Source organism: Taudactylus pleione, unplaced genomic scaffold (genome assembly GCF_031769625.1).
Source record: "Taudactylus pleione unplaced genomic scaffold, aTauple2 ptg000043l, whole genome shotgun sequence".
Classification (NCBI taxonomy): domain Eukaryota; kingdom Metazoa; phylum Chordata; class Amphibia; order Anura; family Myobatrachidae; genus Taudactylus; species Taudactylus pleione.
In genome coordinates, this window is record NW_028284445.1 from 452,435 (window position 1) to 475,525 (window position 23,091).

Sequence of the window (23,091 nt, forward strand, 5' to 3'; positions counted from 1 at the left end):
ACGTTTGAATTTCCCTCCTAGCTGGACTGACCGTTTTTGGCAGTTTTTCGGTATATGGGAGCAAATGAATGACTATAGTTTGCTACCGCACACTGCCAGATTATTATTCCAACCAGCTAACTAGTTGGCTGACTGGAACGATATCGTCCTGGTGTATGGCCAGCTTTAGGCCTTGGAGCCATGAGCAGAGATGAGCATTGAACTCCTTACTTTAATTGCTGTTGTGTGTTCAGGAACACATGGCCTGTGTAATTGAATCGGCTCATTATTGGCACACAGCAATAATTGCAGGATATTGGTGGCTTCATAACATACTGAGTGTAGGGCTGTACCATAGCTTCGGACATACAACTGGAAGTCCAGTCTTTTCTAGACTATACAACTTAATAAACTTACATTTATTTAAATGTTTCAGAGAATGATGTGTAATGTGTAAGTGTCTTGGATGTGTTACAGTACAAGAGGATATAACTATTGGTAATGGGTAGGAGCATTATTAGACCCCGACAGTTTTTGAACAGAAAGTGCATGAAACAAACTTCTAAACATTTATTACTTAGGGCCATATTCAATTAGGCTGCGAAAAGTCATTTTCGCATGTTTGAATTATCCCATATTCATTTTCAAAGACTTTTCGCCAGTGCAGAATTTGGGTTTAGGGGTGCAGGCTTAAAAAAATTAGCCTGTACCTCTGGGAGTAACATTTACAAAAAAGCTGTGTCAAAAAAAGTAAAAAAAAAAAAATCGGGACACCCCAAAAAATTTACTTTCATTTTGGGGGTGAAAAAAAAAATAGGGGAACAAAATGCCAAACTAACGAAATTATTTCTGGTAGGGTCCCCAATTATGCAGCAGGTATTTTCTTCATTGCGCAGAGTAGCGGCAGGTGCATTTATGCAGAATTTTTTTAATTAACTTTAAGGACTTAAAAATATGCTTACCCTCATTTTCAAGTACCCCAAATTTGATAGGAATAACTAATTTAAAAAAAAAAAATCTATGTGCTATTCTTCATCACTTCTTTATAGCCGCAAAAAAACCACCTGCCGTGGCTATTTCAAAACCTTAATTACCTTCACCAGGGAAAAACGGGGGTACCCACAGTGATCCCCCATGTCAGGACATCATTAGGGGGGTCCCAGGATGAATTCCCGAAAATTCCCCTATTTTTCCCGATACTTACCTTTCCGCAGTCTCCTGTTTTCGCCGGCTCCAAATTGAATACCGGGATAAAGCGGGCACGCGCCTGATACTTTATCCCCAGAAAAGCTCCTTAGTAAGTTAAAATGGAATAGTACTCAAAGAGCATGATTGGCATGTGATATGTATGTTATGTATGTTAAATCTACTACATGTATGGATTTTGGTATTCGCTGTTCTTCAGAAAAAGAGACAACTTACAGTAGGGGGTATACTTAGTTAGTGCGGGTTTTTAGAAGCTGAGATGTTGCCCATAGCAACCAATCAGATTCTACTTAACATTTATCTAGCACCTTCTAGAAGATAATAGCTAGAATCTGATTGGTTGTATGGGCAACATCTCCACTTCTAAAAACCTGCACGTTAGTAAATCTATCCCTAGGTGTTTTCTATTTGCACAATTTTATATGGTGACTTTGCTAACATCATGTGTTTGAGTATTACAAGATGCCATTTACTGCTGAATATATGTATTAGTGAATTGTATTACAGCCATAGTGAAAATAATAAAATAGTATAGATGAGAGGTTTGGTTTTGCAGTAAACCGAACATACGCAAACTCTGGGGTCCCGAGTCAAACCAAGTTCGAAACTCGATTTTAAAAAACGGATCTTGCATATTTTGGATTGTATTTAAGTCCCTCTGTCATGATTTCAGGTGAAGTGAGGTTGTCAAAATGGACGTAAAAAATAATGTTATTAATGTTAATAATACTATAGGAACAAAAACAGGTCCAAATCATACGATTTTAGTTGTTTTTATGAATGAATGTTATTGATGATAATAATACTATAGGATGTTGGATGTTTGTGGTCTTGCTAATACATTTTCAACAAAGCCTCATTTTGAGCTGGGAAAACAGTAATCTGAAGTACACAAAACTTGTGTGACACCTGTCTAACCATGAATCTTGGCCCAGCTGACTTCCACTTTCACTATATCTCTCCAACACAACCTATAATGAAACGCACAGAGAAAAAAGCTCTAGGGGCTTTTCTACATCCGGGTCACTGAGCATCGCTGAGCTAATATAATAGACACCATACACTCTGACCTGTTCCTATTAATTTATAAGGCAAGGTGAGAATCTCAGATGGTACCATTCTATGAGAAGATGATACGAATGTTCTAAGCTCACTTCCTGTGTGGTACCAGCATTTATATATATATATATATATATATATATATATATATTGTGCATTATTTATATAATAAAGCAAGATTTTGACATTGGAATTCATTGAAACAATGGAATTTACTTGGAATCACAGTGCCCCCTTCGATTTTGACAGCTGCAGTATTTGTTAATATATTTCTATTGCAATATATATTAGGCTCTGCTTTAACACCTTAGTTCAGATAGGTTATTATCTGCTTGACTTACAAATGGACCAGTTTAGCTACAATATTAGTGTCACACCTGAGGGTTGGTTTGGGCTGTAACAGACGTGGGAGGCTGAAGAGGAGACTTGGGAGGTGTGAATAAACCTGGGTGGCTTGAGCCAGGACTTCTTCATGTATTGCTGTGAGGAGGTAGAGGAGCTGCAGAGGATGATGGGCCTGAAGGTGAGAACAAGAATGGAATGTCTTTATTAAACAGCAGGTTGGAATGAGAACTGGAGATGATAATAATGAATGAATGAGCAGAATCGGATTGGGACTGATGATGCTGGATTGAGAGCTGGATCAGTTTGAGACCACTGTTGATGATTTGAAGAACTTGAACTTGATGGATTTGAATCCGATGTTGAAGAATTTATTAACTTAATTGATATGAGTCCGATGTTGATGAATTGATGAACTTAATCAGTTGGGACCGAAGTTGATGAAACACTAACTACTCACCCCAGGGCTAACTTATAGGAGAGAGTAGATTGCCCCCTGGGTTTTGATTGAATGCCTAATAAAAGGCTCAGTGGGTGCAGAATGCTGATGGGGCAAACACTCCTGGCAAAAGGTTTTATTGCCAAGCATGAAATCTTATAAAGAAGTACGTCTAGAGGTGGCCTCCGATTGCCCCATTTCCCTGCGTACAATCATGCAGTCATGCTTACGAGAATTATGGAATGGTTGCAGATTATCGGATAAGAAGCAATGGGTCGACATTGAAGCCGCTTCTCTATCTACGCAAAATTCGGAGTTACCTTGGCTCTCAACTTTTCCATCTATTTCCCACTCTCCACTAGGCCCTACCATTTCTTCCTGGCGTCACTTACGTTCGCAACCACTTCTTTCTCCCACCCTTTCCCATCTTACTCCATTATTTGGGAATCCTAATTTCCCACCAGGAGTTCAGAAGAGTACGTTTCAGCTTTGGCGATCACATGGGATCACTAAGGTGAGCCAATTGCTAGAGACTTCGGGTATTGCGAGCTTCCCTTCGATTCATGTTAAATGGGAGCTACCCAATAAAGAGATATGGCAATATCTTCAAATTAAACATTTTCTCCAGAATTTAGATCTCCCCACAGGTTACTGTCGTGGGAAGACTCCATTTGAAAATATGTGCACTTCTCAGGCATACCCCTCGCACTCTCTGTCATCTATTTAGAAAATTTTGGTAGACCACACTTTTTCCACTAATTCCAAATTTACTCGTGATTGGGAAATAGATTTACGGGATTTGGTGGGAGAGGATGATTGGCAAGAAATTTTCAAGAATACATTCTCTAGCTCCTCAAATATGCTAGTGATGGAAAAACACTATAAAATTCTTTTCCACTGGTATCGCCACCCATAGGCAAATGCAGGATGGGTTTCCGTCTCCCTGGAAACCCCCCTCCCAAGCCCACACTATGGCCACAATAGAAATAGTAATATAATAGATTGTTACTAGTGCTGCATGTTCTTCTCAGTATCACAATGAAATAATTAGCACCAAATATAGGATCTTTTAACATGTATCAGCCAGTAATAAATAACCTGTGCACCAACTAGAAGATCTGGAAAACATGCACTGTTAGAGATGCACTGCTATAGAGCCCAATATGTACATATATGTCCAGGGCAGTGCTAGGTTCTTCTGCTGCTCCTCTAGGCTCCCGGACTTGCTCCAATAGTCTGGAATGGTGCCCATATCTAAAATAAATACATTCGGCTCAGGCAGAATGGCCCTACTGATACATCTAATGGCTTACTGTGATCACTGGCACTGTATATGCTGGAATTATTACACACAATACTCTTTGTATGATGCTTATTAAACCTGGTTAAGTACTAATACTGCCCTCTTCATTGACAGGCCACACTCGCTCTAAACCCCCCTCTGGAAATCCTGCGTTTGCCACTGCCGCCCCAGCTTATTAGCTAAAATGTATCCTGGAGTCCAGAGCACGTGCTGGAGATGTAATATAGCGGTAGGAACTCCTTTACACATTTGGTGGGAATGTCCCCTTATCCGGCCTTTTTGGAGTAAGGTGATAGAAACAGCTAGTTTCATTCTCCAGGAAGATTTACCTTCGTGTCCCAGTTTTTTTTGCTGAATCTTCTTCAGAGGCCTCAAGTACAATATAAAAATACACTTCTTAGGCATATACTGAGTGCCTCAAAGGCAGTTATTCCAGTGCACTGGAGGTCAACTTCTATACCCACTCTGACTGAATGGTGTGCGCGTATGGACCATTATATGTCTATGGATGACCTTATACTCTCTTTGTCAAACACCCACCAAGATTAAACAGCAATATGGTACCCATGGCTGACTTATAAAGAATCGGAACAATATAAATCACTGTGGGGTTGCAGGAGAGGCGCATAGAGACTCGGGAATAGTTCTCAGCTTCCCTACATTATGGCAGAGAGATTTTTGGTTATAATCTTATATATTTTATTTGACTATGGTAGTTTTATTCTCAACCCTTTTCTCTTTCTCCTCCTTCTATTCATTTCTATTGTTTTTCAATAGTTTTGATTTATGATATTCACAAAATAAATACTGACCGAATGATGGGATTTGTTTAAGGTCCAGCCTATGTCATATTTGTTCTGCTGAGGTGTTCTGCTTTTTGTCTCATTGTTTTTATTATTCTATTCTATTTTTATGATATGCTGTACTATCTGTATTTTGTGTTGGTATTCAATAAATATAATTTGCAAAAAAAAAAAAAAAAAAGGTTTTATTGCCGCCATCATGTTGTGCAGCACATGTGACAGGTTTAATTGCAGCCAGTGCCCGCTCCAAGCTGCACCTGGATGGAGCTCATATGCTCTCAGAGTGCTGCGGGTGCAGTGTGTGGCTGGAGCCCTAGGAACCAGTTCGCATTCTGGCATCAGTGAATATGCTCTACCCAGAATTTCCCCATAGGAATGAGGTTAATCTGTGTGGATGAAAAAATGTCAAAAAAGCCTCAAGCCCAATAAAAACAATGGGAAAAATAATAAATATTATAAGCGGAACTGGCAACTATATTTATACAGTGTTCACCGCTGCAATTTGAATAGCTCAGTCACATAGTGATTTATTCATTATCACTTGATGTATACAAAAGCAGGTGAAAGTATGGGGGCCTAAATTCATTACTCTCCAAAAATAAAATATTTTTGGAGCTTGACTGTGGGAACTTTCCCCATCTTCAGATGGCGTTTGCTCCTGGGTTGCGAAGAGGGATCCATTCGGTTCTCTCCACCACTGTCCGGCTCCTTCTGCCGGACACCGGGGCTTTGTGAGCCTGCTTGACCCATGCCGAATCAGGCTCTGCAATTCTAATTTTTACCGCTACAAAAGTAATGGTGAAGACATTCGCTGGAACAGATGATCTTCGGATCCGCTGCCTCTGCATCGGAGCAATGATGAATTGCTCCAGTGCTTGTGGTGAGATAGAATGTGAATTATTGGGGGCTGTCCAGCCCCTGATAATTAATATAATGAATAGGCCCCAAAAAGAGATAACATCTCAGATAGTGTCTAATTCACTTGAAGCTAATGTTCTGGTAAGGCTATTTTGGAACTTCCCCTAAGCAGAATAAAATAAAACCAAATAGGAAGTTTCTGCTGTGTCATACAATGAATATTTATAGTATCATTGTAACTTGACATAAGTATAACACAGTGTAAATTGATTTATTTTTTAATCCGGAGTGCTGTAGTGTAGAGTGTCGTCTCCTTCCATCTGGAGTCTATTACTGGATTCCACTTTGGGAAGATAACTGGATATTTAGGGATATATTTACTAAAGTGTGGGATGTTGCCCAAAACAACCAATCAGATTTTAGCTATTATTTTCTAGAAGGTGCTAGATAAATAAGTAGAATATGATTGGTGGCTATGGGCAAAATTTCCACTTCTATAAACCCGCACTGTAGTAACTATACCCCTTTGGCTCTGCAGAACATTGTACTGAGGACCTGATTCAGACCCGCTCTCTAGATTATGTTCACTCATAGCTTGGCGATTTTCGCATTCTGTGCATGCGTACGCATCACAATTCGTGTGCATGAACCAGTGCGAGAGATCGGGAAGCGTTCGCTCGCTGCGCATAGACTGCCCAGAAGAGTGAGTGACAGGAGAAGACGTTTGTGGGTGGTGACAAGGGCTGGCCACTAGAAACAGGGGAGTGGAGGTGCAAACGCAGGCGTGCCTGAGTGTCTCAACGCCATTTCAGAGGCGTGCATAATTTACAGGTAGCGTCATTGTACACGTCACCTGGTTGTATTTCACACTGAAGTGATCGCAGTGCTTGCGGCAGGGTATAGTCAACCTCAAGCGCTGCGATTGCATCCGATGGCAATCGATGTGCCGATGGTTGCATACACTTCCTGCAGATGACGTGCGCAAGTGGGCGTCTTAAGACAGGCTGGTGGGCGTCTGCATGCACAATGCGATCACACGTCAAGACATAGTGGGCATGCTTCCGGGGAGTCTTGTCTTTGATCGAGCATACTAGAGGTTGATTTCAACCTGTCAAAATACTAAGGAGTCCTCTGTCCCCCAGGCGAACTGTGTTGGTAAGATATGAACTACAGGCTTGGTGACTATTGTTAAGTATTGTACAGTATGCCAATAGCTTATATTGATGTACTGTATTGTACAGTTACTTTAACATATAATAAAGATACTATTGTAGCTTTCATGTTGTCTTGTCTGTGCGATCCTAAAATTAGGGTACCCCGGCCAGTATATATGATAAACCCAAGCTCTAGTACTCTGTATCCTCACGTGTTGTGTGGCTGCACACAATGCAGCTTATTATGGTACGATAAACCTTGCTTGTTTTTTCTTACACCTCTATGCAAGCAAAAACAAGCAAGGCTTTCCTGTCAAATAATCTGCATCAAGGTTCCAGCAGAACCTCATCGTTTATTGAATTTCCTAGGAGTTCTACTATTTAGTTCTTCATTAATTTACATCATCCTCAGCATCTGTCTTAGCATGCAGACAGGTACTTGCTAATAGAGCCACATTTATTCATACTGGATGTTACAGTACTTCCAGTCTCTTTTCTATGTGTATCTGTCCTTGGGGGAGATGACATAGCTTTGAATGCATTTTAAAACTCTTTTAGTTAGAAAAAAGTGTTAAGACGATGTATATTTTATTAATTAGTGTTACAAAGTTTCCTTTCATACCTTGCTGCTTACAAATTCCCACTTGGACCACTGAATACTTATACAGTACTATGGGCTCTATTTATTAACATTATTTTTACTAAAATATAGGGAAAAAGGGTGTTTTCACACCCTTTTCACATTATTTTAGCATCATCTACACTTACTAAAGGGCAATTGGAGTAGAATTAGTAAAATTGGCAACGCCGACGGGGGCTGGGCTTAGCGCCAGTGGGGGGTAGCAGCGGCGTCTGGTCGGCGCATGAGTGGGGCACTTGTCACGGTATTTTTGGGTGAAAATACCGTGACTAGTGTGCGGAGGGGATTTGCAGGGACAGAGCTTTCTCGCAAGCTCTGTCCCTGCAAGGGATTTGAAGTAAATCCCTGTGATATTGCCTGAATTCGCAATGCGAATTCACTCGGTAATATCACACTACAATCTATATTACCAATGCGGATTGTAGTAAATAGAGCCCTATATGCTAATATATTATATAATGCCACTGATCTGGAAGGCCAGAAGTCCAAAACGTTCTGGACATTACATCTCATATTTATAGATATAATTTGACAGCATTTTAACAGTTTTATCCTATAGCAAATAACACAGCTGAATTTCTGTTTTGCATGATAATAGTCATATTTTCTCATGCAAATATATGCAGGAGGAACGAGGCTGAACAGCATGACAAGTGCCCAGTAATTTTTTGATAAGATAAAAAAAGAATAGAATGAATACAATGTTAAATCTAGAGCCTACTTCAATCAGGTCCTTATGCAATAGAAGCTGACGTCTTTTTAATTATGTCATTAAGCTTCAATGCCTTTTTATTTCCATGATAATCAAAGGTTTCTTCAGAGTGTCATCTTAAAGCTTTCACCATTACTTTCATTGTACTTATTTTACTTTTTTTTTACACCAGCGACAAAGCCTGAATTTCTAGCTAAGTAAAGAAGATTAGTTGAGCTTCTTGGGATTCATATATTCTCATCTCTTATTCGGATGGAAGTTCGACAGTCACTAGGTCGACAGTCAATAGGTCGACATGGCCGAACGGTCGACAGGGACATGTGGTCGAAAGTGCAGAAGGTTGACATAGTTAAAAGGTCAAAAGGTTCAAATGTTCAACACATAAATGGTCAATTTGTATTATGGTTTATCAACATTGTTAGAGTTTGGCACTTGGGGATGGTTAGAATTAGGCTGCTAGAGGGATGGTTAGGGTGTGGCACTAGGGGAAGGGTTAGGCTAGGGTTAGGTTTAGGCACTAGGGGGAGGGTTAGGGTTAGTCACCAGGCAGAGAGTTTGGAATAGGCACTTTGGGGAGGGTCAGGCTGCCAGAGGGGACGGTTATCATTTGGCACTAGCGGAAGGGTTAGGCTAGGATTAGGGTTAGGCTGCCAGAGGGTCAGTTATCGTTTGGCACTAACAGAAGGGTTAGGCTAGGGTTAAGTTTAGGCACCAGGGGGAGGGTTAGGGTGTGGCACTAGGGGAAGGGTTAGGCTAGGGTTAGGTTTAGGCACTAAGGGGAGGTTTAAGGGTCAGTGTTAGGGTAAGGCTGCAGGAGAGGTTTAGCATTATTGGAAAGGTTAGGCTATGGTTAGGTTTAGGCACTAGGGGGAGGGTTAGGGTTAGGCATCGGGGGATGGTTAGAATTAGCCACTAGGGGGAGGGTTAGGCATCGGGGGATGGTTAGATTTAGCCACTAGGGGGAGGGTTAGGGATAAATTACAAAAAAAAGTGTAGACCATTTTGTGTTTTTCATTTTGACCATTTCAACTCATCGATCTTTTAACCCTGTCGACCTTCTTCACTGTCGACCATTTGCCCCTGTCAACCTTTTGGCCACGTCGACCTTTGCCTATCGACCATCTGGTGTGAACCTTTTAATTGTCGATCTATTTTACCACAACCTGATAACCAGCTTCACATTCCCTAAATCTCACTCTGTTCTCCAAGCGTAGCTTTTCATCCGGTCTACGGTTTGCCCTCCTTTTCTGGCTCCCCTCTCTGAGGGCTGAATCATGCATCACCTGGCTACTTAACTGGTGGCTCTTACATTCCTGGAGCTGAAGCATATTGTATTTGATCATTTTGCAGGCCCCCTGCCTGCAGCGGCTCCATGCTGTTTGAAGATATCAGGTTACAAAGGGGATTTCCTGAGAAAAACCTATTCACTAGAGATGGGAATAACAAGGTTATTATAAGACAAAAGCCAGGGCATAGTTCACCTACTGTATGGGAACAATCTGCACATTTCTTGATCTGGGCAAGATGGGTCTTACTAAAAGTGGCTATGGCTTTTTTAGGCCTACTGTTACAAGCATGAAATATATTTTAAGAACACATTATACAATACATAAGCCTAAGGTTAAACCTGGAAAGGATATCTCAAGGACAATGGATCATGGCAGGCTTAACCTTTATTGACGATGCTCGGTACCTACCTCTCCTTGAGTCAGACAAGAATCTCGAGATGAAAAGAGAAAAAAGTTCTCCTGACCAAAGTTCCAAATTGTTTTAAACAAGGTTAATACATGGGGTAAAATTAGCATCTTGTTTTACCACAGAAGTTTCGACATAAGTCCTCAGACCTCCACTTACCACAAAATGCATTCAGGACCCCACTTGCCATGAAATGTCCTGACATGCCATCATACCCCACATATACTCCGACACTCTCCCACATGCCACTCACACCTCCCTAAATGCTCCTCACATACCATTTAGTCCACCCACATTCTCCTCACATGCCCCGTTCATGCCTCTCAGACTACCTCACATGCCAATCACACCTCCCTATATGCCACTTATACCCCCACATGTTACTTTAACCTCCATACATACCACTTCCCCACATACAATTCATACCTTCTCTGCATGCCACTCATGCCTCCCCCTCATGCCACTTACACCTCCCTCACTTCTACTAAAAGCTATGCACATGCCCCTCAGAGCTCCACACATGTCATTCATCTGCCCATCAATCTCCTAACATGCCTCCCAGACTTCCCTACACACCACTCACACCTTCCACATGACACTCACACCTCCCCCATACTTACAGCTGCAGTCGGAGACCACACATGAAAGAAGGAGAATACATGGTGCAGACTGCATTGCAATTTGTTTGTGCTGCGTGTAGCCAGCTGCCATCAGGGCTGGCTCTAGGGGCGCACCTCTCCCCAACAACCTGATTTCAGTACTGTCCCGCTGTGCCACCTGTGGGCCGAAGTGGCCCGTGGGTGGTCAAATCAGGAGGTTGGGGACCCCCACTGCCGCAGCTGTGCGGCGGTGCCAGACCCCGGAGACTCTGAATGGATGCTGCGCGCATGCAGCTAGTGAGACTCCCCCCAGCCTGACGTTATTTGGAGGTGGGTACGCCTCCTAGTAACGTCACATAGGGGGGCGTGGCCTATGGCAATTAGGCCACACCCCCATTTTCGGTAACGAAGATAGGGCGCACTGGAGAGGGCCGGTAAAGGGTGCTCCAACCCCTGGAGATGGCCCTGGCTCCCGTATAGTCTTATTCTCTGCTTTACAATAGAATAAGTTGGCTGGGAGCACAGAGCTGCAGGTGAAGCTTTGCCAGATCTTTAACCCTCTGTTGCCAACCACTGCTCTTAATGATTGCATCCAGGCAGTTTCTAATTTGTACCATTGATCCTTTCTGGGTTGGGATAATAAATTAATCATTGGGAAAAGGGCAGTTAAAATATAGGGGGAGATGTAACAAGTCTTGGAGAGAGATAAAGTACAAGCCAGTGTGCTGTGCTTGAAAAATGACAAAAGCTGATTGGTTGGTACTCTGGGCCTGATTCAGCATGGATCGCTATTCTGCTTATTCGCACGTAACGCAATTTCTAATATCAGCGGGGATATGTAAATGTTTGCATTCAAATTGCGATCGCAGCCTAACATAAGGACGCCTACTTCCCTTTACTCACATCCATATACTGTGGCAACATAGTGAAATAATCGGTAACATCGAGTAACATCGCACCCATATGCCAGGGTTAAGGCAGGTCAGACCTCAATCAGGAATTGCTTACTTCATCGCACACTATGAGGCTTCAGGGGGCGTCTGGTATCGCAGTGGCTGATTTGTGCATGCCCATGCAACGCTGCCCTAACGCACTGGCACGCCTGTGTTCGCCCAACCACAACCCCCGTCACCACCCACAAACGGCACTTCCTGACAATCACTCTGCCATGGGTCTGTGTATCCTCTGCGATCGCAGTCCCGATCGTAGTGGTTAGTTCTAGCACGCATGTGCAGAATGCAACAATCGGCCGATTGCGTTCATATAAGCATCTGCGTTCCATGCTGAATCAGGCCCTTTATCTCTATCCACTTTATCTCTCTCCTAGATTTGATAAATCTCCCCCATAGTCAGTTAAATAATATTCCATACCAGTGGCGTATCTATAATGGGTGCAGTGTATGCGGGGCACACGGCGGGTGCCTGCGCTGCTCAGAACACCAGAAAATGGCCGCCACGGCCATTTTTCCGGTGTTCTGCGCATGCGCAGTAGACTCTGGGCACACTCTAGTGCCCGGAGTCTACTAATGCTCCGGTGGCTGGCCAGCCGCATCAGTCGGCTGCCGGATACCGGGGAGATAGGAGGGGGCCCCGCATGGGGAGTGAACACGGGCCCCCTCCTCACTTAAGACGCCTCTGTTCCATACATTTACGCAGTCAATGTCCAGAAATGGAGCATCCTAGTAGGTGAATGCCTAAGGGTAGGTATCATTATTTCCCCCTGAGCCACCCATACATACTGTCATGCCACCAATGCCCAATAACCTCACTTCCAAACTGATAGTCTGTGCCGCTTTTGCCCATGAGCAAATGGGACTTTCCCCTCAAAAGTGCATATTTTATTCAACCCTCAGTAACATTATATAAGCTTTTAAAACTCTTATTCCCGGTCACGGGTGGTTTTTGTATTTTATATTTAAGGTTAATTGTCCCTGACCTGCTTTGTTCCAAGTTAACCAGTAATCATTACACAAGTCAACTATTTCTACGTGAACAAATGTCAGACAGGATTATCAGGGGATTGCAACTCACCAAGAACATATTGACCTAGTTAATACTTCTAACTATAAAGAATGATTTGGAGATATTGTGCTTCTTTTCTTCAAGATCCATTTATTTCCCACGATTGTGAAATTCATGTATTATTTGGATTTCAGGCAAGTAAATGGACTCAAAGGGGTATATTTACTAAAGTGTGGTTTCAGAAGTGGAGATGTTGCCCATAGCAACCAATCAGATTCTATTTAACATTTATTTAGCACCTTCTAGAAGATAATAGCTAGAATCTGATTGGTTGCTATGGGCAATATCTCCAATTCTAAAAACCTGCACTTTAGTAAATATACCCTATAGGGTCTGTTTGATGCAAATGCATATCTGTATCGTTATTTTGCATGCCATGTATCATTAGTTGCATGGTGCATGTGCACAACTTGTGCCAATACCTTGAGCTTACGGGCATGCTTCAGGGTTGCACGCAATTCCGTCTGCGTACAAATCTCATGACTGCTAGCAGGCTACTCATGAGTCAGGGATTGCATATGCAACATCGGTTACCTACGGGCGGTCAGGAGTCCTACGGATCTCAGACGCATTGAAACCTCTTAGGGTGTTACTAGATGGCAACGGGGAGTCACTGTGGGTATGCCACTGCGTGTTGACTGAATTGCCGATTATGGTAAGTGTACCGACCACTTTCACCTAGATCTCCTGAACCAAATACAGGGCTGATACAAATACGTGCTGATGGTAATGCATGCTTTTGCCAGTACCCCCATTATGAAGCTGTTATATTAAATAAAAAATATATAATATAATATAATAATAATAATATATATATGCAAATGGGATCATTACACAATGATCCCCATGGCTACATGCATTTTCTGAAAAGTATCAGTGTATTTTTTTCATCAACAAATAGATCTAACTAACTGAGTGCTTTGGGGCTCAGTTATATTTGGATGTAAATCAGTTATATGACACGCCCCTCAGATGTAGCAGTACACGCCCACTTTACCGCCGCACTCATAGGTGCTGCTTTCACAATCTCCCTGAAACGCTTTTTCAAAACTAGGTAAGTATGGGTTAGAGTTACTTCTACAATACGTATTTTGTAAGTGTCTTTTTGCAGTTGCCTTGCAAGTACTTAATTGCATATCAGTTATGTCCCCTCTTAGAATGAAGGGGCATCTATGCATAATGTAACTCCAGAGCCATAACTAGACTTTTTGGTGCCCTGTGCCAGAAAGAGCATTGGTTCCCCCCCTATTTTTAAAAAATGGAGATAACACACCCAAAAGAGGGCCATGGTCTCATGGGGAAAGGGAGGCCAGGAGATGCTGGGGATAAAATTAGTGTAAGCTACAAGTGAGAATGATAATAAACAGAAACTTGACAGGCCCGAACAGTGCCCCCTAGCCTGCGGTGCCCTGTGCTATGGCACAGGTCACACTACCCTAGTTACGGCCCTGCGTACCTCTATATATAGATGGACACAAACCTACGTGCAACTTTAAATCACCCCTTTAGTGGATAATAAACAAAGTTTAAAGACTTGGTCTAACGTTTTATTTGCTTCTCTTCACCTATTTTAATGCGTTGTGCACAAAGAATAATTCTGACTTGTCTACTTTTGAAAAAGCATTTCAGGGAGATTGTGAAAGCAAAGTAATACTTTTTCAGGGCTTGTATTGTGTTTTACAAGGGATTCCATATAAGTGGCCAAGTGAAACCTTATATGAAAATACATGTAGCCACAAGAATAATTGTGCCTTATAACAAATGCAGGGAAATGGCCCTGATTATACCACTTGTATGTATATATCTCTGATTTCTTTTGTTCCCAAATATATAACAGCTACATAATGGGGGTAAGGTGCAATCAGGGAGTTGTTAGACTCTTCAGGGAGTCAGGGAGATTGCTACTATTTCAGGGAGTTCCCCTGACAATTACTGGGTAAAGGCTGCAATTCACGGGTCCGCGATATGGAGGGGGCGGGGCTAAATTTCGTGATTTGCATTACTTTAGCTCCGCCTCCTCCGTACAGAACTGCAAATTCTCTGTAAAATCTCCCCATCCTGCCCACTTCACTAGGAAGTGGGCAGGATGCAGGAGATCTGCTTATGCTTCCAGGTGTGCCAGGGGCTACTCAAAAAATCGTGACCCTCCTGCAACTTCTGGGAGAGTAGGCAAGTATGTATCAGGGGCATAGCTAAGATGTTGTGGTTCCCATAGGGAAATGTTTAAGGGCCCCCAATGCTTTCAGAGAGAAAGAAAATTGTTCTTACCTGCCATCTTTATGTTCAGTTATGCAGCGTTGAACACGGTGTTGTCTCTATTCGCCAGTGGTGCAAGTAGAAAAATGTCTTAGTGGTACTGTTTATGTGTGCCACTGCGTCTGCGGAAAAGAAATCCCTGCGTCTTAGTAGAGATGCGTGGTTCGGATTCCTTGCAATCCAAATCCGACCAAACATTGGGAATCCGAGTCAATCCGAGCTGCGGCTTGAGTCTTCCAGTCTGACTCGGATGCCACTTTAAGGCAAAACGTCATCCTCGCAGCGTCAGATTCTTGTTGGTTTTGGATTCTATATTAGGGACCACGGACGGGACTCTGTGCCATTTCCTTGTCAGGTATACAGATGTATGCTGCTCTTAACTACTGTATAGGCTGTGTTGTGTCCAGACTTAGTCAATGTGTATAGGGAGTACACACTTCTTTATGCTGTGCTGTACTCTGCTGTATAGGCTCTGTCCACAAATTCCACACTCACAAGTGGCTGTGCTGCTTAGTAAATGTGTATAGGGGGTTCACACTTCTGTATGCTGTGCTGTACTATGCTGTATAAGCTGTGTCCAGACTCACAAGTTAAGTTACAAGTAGCTGTGTATAGGGGGTGCACGCTGCTGTATGCTGTGCTGTTCTCTGCTGTATAGGTTATATCCAGATTCACAAGTCACAAGTGGCTGTGCTGCTTAGTCAATGTGTATAAGATGTGCACACTACTGTATGCTGTGCTATACTCTGCTGTATAGGTTGTGTCCAGACTCACAAGTCACAAGTGGCTAAGCCTGTTAGTCAGTGTGTATAGGGGATGCACACTGCTGTATGCTGTGCTGTACTCTGCTGTATTGGCTGTGCCATGTCTATCAGTAAGACATTCACATGCATATTTAAGCCCTGTGACTCTACTCCACACTGTTTGAATAGAGCTGTGCCTGCGACATAAAAAAATAAAATAAAAATTAAATTAAATAATTTTATTGTTTGTACTGTTTGGAGCGCTTTGTTTTGTTCACGTGCATATATAAGCTATGTGGCTCCAGTCCACGCAGGAATAAACACAAATTGTAACATCAGCGCTCACTTATTTTTCTAATAAGCTACTTTCTTAGTGAGCAGAACTAGTCTGCCAATTATTAGGAATGAATGATAAAGTGCTATATATGTATGTAAAAGTTCAGTGTGCTTACATCCACAACTTCTTGATGTAAGCACACCAAATCTTTCTCGGCATTCACCACGTCGGTGATGCCGGGCGCCCAGTGTTTTGCGACACCCGCTGTTACCCACAGTGAGTTCCCCTCCCCGCGAGCTGAACATCAGCACCACCGTACCAGCATTTGAAGAAACACTGCAGGACGGAGCACCAGTCGTGGCGCACCTGCACTGTACACTGCAATACCGCATAACATTGCGTCATATTGAGCACAGGAGACAAACGGAGAGAAGCTGCACATGTAAGGTAAGATAGGGAGAGATACCTTCCGTTGTGCCCAGCAAGTATGGGACTTTTGTATTAACTCCAGAAAAGAGCTATACAGCAAGCAGTAAAAATTGCCTGGCCACTGTGTTTTCATTCAGTTTGTTCATTTCATTTTGTTCATTTTATTTCTATCTATAGTCATTTTGTTTTCATTTTCATTTATTAGTTTTTATATTCATTTAATCTTATTATTTACATGAAGTTTATTCATTTGATTATTATTATTATTATTATTATTATTATTATTATTTTTATAGTGATATATTCTTGTGCTATTATTGATTACACTGCATCGATACTATGTACATACATATATAAATCTTTCTTATCCATGCAGGAATAAAGCTGTGATATCAAGAAAATAAATTAAATAATTGTACTGTTTGGTGCGCTTTGTTCACATGCAAGCTCTGTGGCTCCAGTCCACACAGGAATAGAACTGCACCATCAAAAAATTATAATTGTATTCTTTGTACTGTTTGGTGCGCTTTGTTCATGTGCTGCATATATAAGCCCTGTAGCTCCAGTCCATGCAGGATTAGAGCTGCGACCTCAAAAAAATAAATTGTATTGTTTGTACTGTTTGGTGCACTTTGTTCACGTGCATGTATAAGCCCTGTGGCTCCAGTCCAAGCAGGATTAGAGCTGCGTCATCAAAAAAATAAATAATTGTATTGTTTGTACTGTTTGGTGCCCTTTGTTCACGTGCTTATATAAGTCCTGTGGCTCAAGTCCATGCAGAAATAGAGCTGTGACTTAAAAAAAATAAATTGTATTGTTTGTACTGTTTGGTGCGCTTTGTTCACGTGCATATATAAGCCACGCGGTGATCTGCAAATTGAAAAATAGATAACGTTCTGTTTAGAGAAGAGCGACCAAATACTGTTTCTGCAGCTGCTGCCACCAGTAACGATGATGACGCTAGTCCTTCAACATCATCTACTAAAGCCAGTGCACAAGGGCATAGAGGGTTTAAGCCAGGGCATCTACACTAAAAAAAAAGCAATATATGGTGCTAAGGAAAAAATATCTAATAAAGGGAATGTGTGGTGCAGAAAAACATAAAATCACCACATGCAGTGGCAAGGAAAGACTGAGGCTTTGGCCTTTATTTATGAGTGGTGCTTCTGCAAGTGTCAGTTAGGCACCTTCCTCTGCCTCTCATGACGATACAAGATCTTGTCACTCAGAGTGTAGAAGAGGTGTAAAAAAATATGAAATCCACTAAGGCAGCAGAACAAATGTTTTCAAACCATTTTCACATTATTTTAGTATCACATAAATTTACTTGAGGGCAATCAGAGTAGAATTCGTAAAATGCTATTCCAAACCCTAATTATCACATATTTTTTGTAAGTAGATCACATTTCCCATAATTGTAATGGGAAAAGTGATCTGCCCAGATTTACTAAAAATAAAATGTGAAAAAAATAGCAGGGGAAGCCCTGTGATAATAACGCCACCTGGAGATGGCATTATCCAGGGTCCCTGTTCCCCGACTCCTGCTCTGCTCTAACAGGCAAAGCAGAGATGGGAGCCAGGCCCCAGTCATCAGCTATGTGGTCTAATAGACTTACCTGCATCCAGGGACTCGAGATTGGTGCTCCAGTGATGTCCACTGGAGCTCTGATCAGCTGGTCTCCCGGCTCCTGCACTGTGACCCTGGTCAGCTGCTGCATAGAACAGCTGACCGGGATCACAGTGCAGGAGCCGGGAGACCAGCTGACCGAATCCCCAGAGGACATCACCAGAGCATCGTTCACCGGAGGTAAGTGTAATCTGAGCACGGGGTGGGAGGTCTGGGGGCTGCAGAGGGATCGCGGGCAGGGGGGGCGCGGTAACCAGCGGCGGAACATGCGCAGACACATTTTCCCTGTATTTTTTGACCTTTCTGATACTCTGCTTGATTTAGCAGGGAATGCAATTGATTATATACATGCAATTGGCCAATTGTTGTGTACTGCGCATGTGTATGCATTGCAGTGTGCGTGTGCGAACTAGCCACTGCTTTCAGGACTGTGATCGCAGAGGATACGTAGACCCATACCAGAGTGATTGACAGGAAGTGCCATTTGGGGATGGTGATGGGGAGGTGGTCGAATGCATAGCGTTTCAACGCCGGTGCATGGGCTTGCATAAATTAGCTACTGCGATACCAAATACCGCCTGAGGTCTCATAGCATACGCTGAAGTAAGCAATTCCTGGGTAAGGTCTGGGCTTCCCTAACTGTCCGATGTTACTCAAAATTACTGATTGTTTCTCTATTTTGTTAAAGTATACCAATGTGAGTAAGGGTAAGTGGGTGTCCTAATGTCAGGCTGCGATCGCAATGCGAATACAAAGATTTAAATAACACTGCTGATATTAGCAATGCAGATGCATGTGTATAAGCAGAATAGCGATCCGTAGTGAATCAGGCCCTCTGTTGTACTCGCAGAGAAGCCACCTTCCACCATTCCTTCTCCCTTTGCAAAACTGGGAATGAGCAGCAAAAGCATAGGTGATGACATAGAAATTGTGGATGCCACCGAGGAAGTGCAAGAAGACGAGGGGGATATTTGTATAGCTGACGCCTAAACTAATGAGGATGTTATTTGTGTAAGTCAGGCACCAGTGGAAACAGCTCTTGGCCATGATAAGAGGAAGGCCATTGTCATGCTTGGGCATAGGAACAACAAATGTACCTCTTATGTGTGGAATTGTTTTTACCCAAATCCTACCAACAATTGTCAAGCCAGCTGTAGTGTTTGTAAAACTACTATAGAGTAGAGGTAGGGACATTCACAATCTAGGAACCTCCTCCCTGTTACGTCATTTGCAGCAAACTCTAAAGTTTTTGACAACATCAGAAACTGGTGCTAAAAAATAACAAACAGCAGTCCAGCATCAGCTAGCTCCCTTCTCCCAAGTTCAACTAGATCCCAGCACCTACAATCTCTACCACCAACACATTCATCCTCAATATCCACAGTAATGATCGGAGGTAGTCCTGCATCCAATTTGTTAAGGCTAGGTGACTCCTTCCTCAGAAGAATCCTTCGGCACTAGGCCTGCTGCTGTTACTGGGGATGGATCTTCATCCCAGAAGGAGACCAAGAAGACTATTTAGAAAAAAAAAATGACTGTGAAACAATCATTTGCAAGGGGAAGCAAGTATGACAGCTCTCACCCAGTCACAAAATTGAATATTGAAAACAATATTGTAAGCTGTGAGGTGGTTAAAATTGACTGAAAATTAGTGTAAATTAATGTTATTGAGGTTAATAATACTGTAGGAACAAATAAGGATAAAATTATGTAATTTTAGTTTTCTTTGAAAAATTTTTGGAAAAAAATAATAAAACCAAAACCAGTTACAGTGGTTTGGCAATACCAAAACCAAAACCGTCCGATGAATTAGAACCAAAACCAAAGCCAGCAAAAATGGGCCGGCACACATCTCTACTTCCTGTTGACTGCGGGGAGTTGGACAAGCAGTGCCAGCAGTCCTTACTACACATTCACACACCAAAGCTGGCCCAGCTATAGAGTGCAGTGACACCCCATGTACCTCATTCTCTGCTCTGCCCCCATAAAAATGCCCCCCAATATAGTATATCTCCACCCCCATGATGTCATAGAAGAAGTCTTCAGAGCTCGGAGCAGGAGAGCTGTGATCATCATATCAGCTACTGTAAGTTCTTATTGTACGCTCAGCACTGCTAACGCTTCCTTACATCTGACAGATTAACAGAAGCGACCATTGGCCGCACAGTATGCTGAGTGAGGAGAGCTGTGTGCAGGAGGGTTCTCCAGGCCCCATAGAAACTACAGCTCTTGCACTCACGGTAGTTACACCCATGAGTACTTTCCAGCAAAGCAGAATAAAATAGTAGTAAGTTTTACACAGAAAATTAGATTTGAGTTTGGGCACACCTCATGCACATTTTACATCTACCCAGGGCCGGATTAAGGGGGGAGCGAAAGGGGCGGTCGTCGCTGGGCCCCAACACACAGAGGGGCCCCCACACAGGGTCGATGTGACCCTGCCTGGAACAGGTGTCCAGCGGCACCTGTTCCCGGGTAGAGGCTCTGGAGCTGAGGCTGTTTGACAGACTGCATGCAGCAGCACAGTCAGTGCTGCTGCATCAGCTGTCTATGTCTGGAGAGGGTGTCAGCTTTTTGCAGTAGCCAGAAGCACATAAATCCCCCCAGTGCCTACCCCCCAGTGGCTGCATTGGGGGAGGAGCCAATATGGCAAGCCCCACCCCCATTATCCTGCGAATTGTGTCATTATATCGCAGGGGGCAGGGCCTAATGAATTGAGGAGCCTGGTGCCTGGGTCCTTTTGCAACCTGTAGTCCTGTAGCAGGCCAGCAGCAGCTGCATCAAGTGTACTGTTTTAGTATGTGTGTATGTGTGTATGTATGTGATATTGTGCATTTGAGTTAGTGTGCATACTGTGTGTATATATGTGTTAATGTGTATATATGTGTTAGTGTGTGTGCATACTGTTTATGTGTTTATGTGTTTGCCCCTGTCTTCATGTAGGGGGGGATGTGGCTTTGTGTGGGCCTTTTTTTTAGGGGGGTTAGGCTCGGCTCTGTGTGGCTTGAAGGGGTCCCCACAGCTAAGTTGCCCTGGAGCCCCCACAAGCCTAAAGGCCCCCATACATCAGCAATCTCAAAACCACAATTGAACAATTTGAAGATTTATTGCCCGATTTTAGGATTTCCCAATCGAGCAATCTGCGCCCATACATTACAGATCTTTTTCAGTGATTTGCAGATCGATTGCAGAAAACACAGATCGGACAATCCTGAAAGGCCCATCATTTTACTGGTAACGGTCTGCAAATCTGCTGATCATGGCCATACACTAGCAATCTACAGCCCCAATCGATCTGTGAAATCCAACATTTTGGACAATCAGATTTAACAATTCCAATCACTTTTTGGTTGCAATATGCGATCTGTGAAGCCCATACATTGCAGATTTTTATACACAATCGATTGCAAATTGCACGATTGCTGCAATCCATCTCTGATGTATGGGGGCCTTTAATCCGGCCCTGCATTCACCCCACCAGAATTGCAACATGGTTTGGTCCAGATGCACTGTTTTTTGCTCTTCTTTGATTAAAGGTCCCCATACTTCAGCAATCTGAAAATCACAATTGAACAATTTGAAGATTTATTGCCCAATTTTAGGATTTCCCAATCTAGCAATCTGTGCCCATACATTACAGATCTTTTTTTAGTGATTTGCAGATCATTTTCAGCAAACACAGCTCTTCCAATCTTGAAAGGCCCATCATTTTACTAGTAAAGCTGGCCACACATCTAAAGATTATATGTCCAACCAGCCAACTAGTTGATTGGTTAGAATGAAAATCTGGTAAGGAATACAGGGCCTGATTCAGAGCCGGACGCTCTGAACGAGCGCCCGCTCTGAATCAGGGCGTTTTTTTGGTGCGTCCTCCTGGACGCTCGCATAGCTGTGGGTTACCACCCACAGCTTATGCGAGCATCCATGATGATGGTCGCAATGGTCAAGACCATCGCGACCATCGGGCTTGCGACGAGACCCTGCAGTAGGGTCTCGCTGCCGCAAGCCCTGGAGTGATTTTGGCTCTATCAGAGCCAAAATCACTCCCGCTGACATCACTAGTGATGTCAGTGGGGCCGGACCCAGACGGTAGGCGTTCCCATGGGAATGCCTCCGTCTGGGCAGCCACGCCCTAGCACGCCCACCAAAGAGGGCGTGCTGTCACTCACCAGCGACAGCACGCCCCCTTTGGTGCGAGACCCCGGTCTCGCGCATGCGCACGACGGAGCAGCCTCCGTCGTGCGCATGCGCATTTGGGTACTATCGAGCCACTTGCGAGCGTCCTGCACTCGCGAGCGGGTCTGAATGAGACCCACAATCAGCAATTTGCTCCCGAACGCTGGAAAATGGACCAAAACTGTTGTTTGAACAAATAGTTTAGATCAAATATTTAACAAACTTGTCTGAACGACCAATTTCATCTGGTTTCTGGCATATAGGAGCAAATTGCTGATCGTCATTTACTCCCATACGTTACCAGATTTTCATTCCAACCAATCAACAAATTGGCTGGTTGGATGTAAGTTGGTCTAGTGTGTGGCCAGCTTAACGGTCTGCAAATCTGCTGATCATCTCCATACACTAGCAATCTACAGCCCCAATCCATCTGTGAAATCCAACATGTTGGACAATCTGATTTAACAATTCCAATCACTTTTTGGTTGCAATCTGCGATCTGTGAAGCCCTTACATTGCAGATTTTTATACACAATCATCTGCAAATTGCAGAATTGCCACAATCGATTGCTGATGTATGGGGGCCTTTACTCCCACCTCAGAATCAGTCATAACAAAAGGTGGCCAACATGTAACATTACACCCATTGGCGTAAATTCATCCCAGACGCCCGGAGGCAAATTATAATTTGGTGCCACTCCCCCGTCACAGCTGCTGACACTGTAATGTAGCATTTTGCAAGCAGATACACCCACAGTAGCACACAGAATAT